The sequence below is a fragment of the Elephantulus edwardii genome, unplaced genomic scaffold, assembly GCF_000299155.1.
Source record: "Elephantulus edwardii isolate Elephantulus edwardi_28Jun2011 unplaced genomic scaffold, EleEdw1.0 scaffold00154, whole genome shotgun sequence".
Taxonomy (NCBI): domain Eukaryota; kingdom Metazoa; phylum Chordata; class Mammalia; order Macroscelidea; family Macroscelididae; genus Elephantulus; species Elephantulus edwardii.
This window is the reverse complement of record NW_006399904.1, coordinates 5,808,916-5,810,119: the sequence shown is the minus strand read 5'-3', so window position 1 is coordinate 5,810,119 and position 1,204 is coordinate 5,808,916. Positions and strand designations below refer to the sequence as shown.

General features: G+C 46.3%; 1 pseudogene; it reads left to right on the top strand.

The window, feature by feature from the left end:
- The first annotated feature begins 231 nt into the window (after nt 1-231).
- LOC102844257 lies at nt 232-1,114 on the top strand (annotated as a pseudogene).
- Nucleotides 1,115-1,204: the final 90 nt, after the last annotated feature.

The window sequence follows — 1,204 nt, the reverse complement described above, 5'->3', positions numbered from 1 at the left end:
ATAGCTCTGAACTCTATCTTATCTTGTGCTATCCATATCAGCCTCAATACCTCTGAGTGCATTGCTACAGATACTGTATCAGTTCATGTCATTAAGAACCTTCCTGTTGACTTCGCCCTCCAGCCGTGGCAGCTGCAGCTCGGCTTTTAGCAAGTCGGGTGGCCTCAGCTGCGAGCAGAGCGGTGCGGCGGCCCTTCTTGGAGACCACTAGATCTCTTTCCGCATCTCGCCATGGCGACCTACGGGCAGAGCTGCGCGCGGCCAATGTGCATTCCTCCATCCTATGCTGACCTTGGTAAAGCTGCCAGAGATATTTTCAACAAAGGATTTGGTTTTGGGTTGGTGAAACTGGATGTGAAAACAAAGTCATGCAGTGGAGTGGAGTTCTCAACATCTGGTTCATCAAATACACACTGGTAAAGTTAATGGCACCTTGGAGACCAAATATAAATGGTGTGAGTATGGGCTAACTTTCACAGAAAAATGGAACACTGATAATACTCTGGGAACAGAAATCGCAATTGAAGACCAGATCTGACAAGGTTTAAAATTGACATTTGATATTAGTTTCTCACCAAACACAGGGGAAAAATGTGCTAAAATCAAGTCTTCCTACAAGAGGGAGTGCATAAACCTTGGTTGTGATGTTGACTTTGACTTTGCTGGACCTGCAATCCATGGTTCAGCTGTCTTTTGTTATGAGGGCTGGCTCGCTGGGTACCAGATGACCTTCGACAGTGCCAAATCAAAGCTGACAAGGAATAACTTTGCTGTGGGCTACCGGACTGGGGACTTCCAATTACACACTAATGTCAATGATGGGACAGAATTTCGAGGATCAATTTATCAGAAAGTGTGTGAAGATCTTGACACTTCAGTCAACCTGGCTTGGACATCAGGAACCAACTGCACTCACTTTGGCATTGCTGCTAAATACCAGTTGGATCCCACCGCTTCCATTTCTGAAAAGGTCAACAACTCTAGTTTAATTGGAGTGGACTACACTCGGACTCTGAGGCCTGGTGTCAAGCTTACACTGTCAGCTCTGGTATATGGGAAAAGCATTAATGCTGGAGGCCACAAACTTGGGCTTGCCCTGGAATTGGAGGCTTAATCCGGCTGAAGACACCTCTGGGAATGGATATCAGAAGATTTGGCCTTAATGTATTTCCATTGTGACCAGCAGGCTTTTCCCACTCTCCTC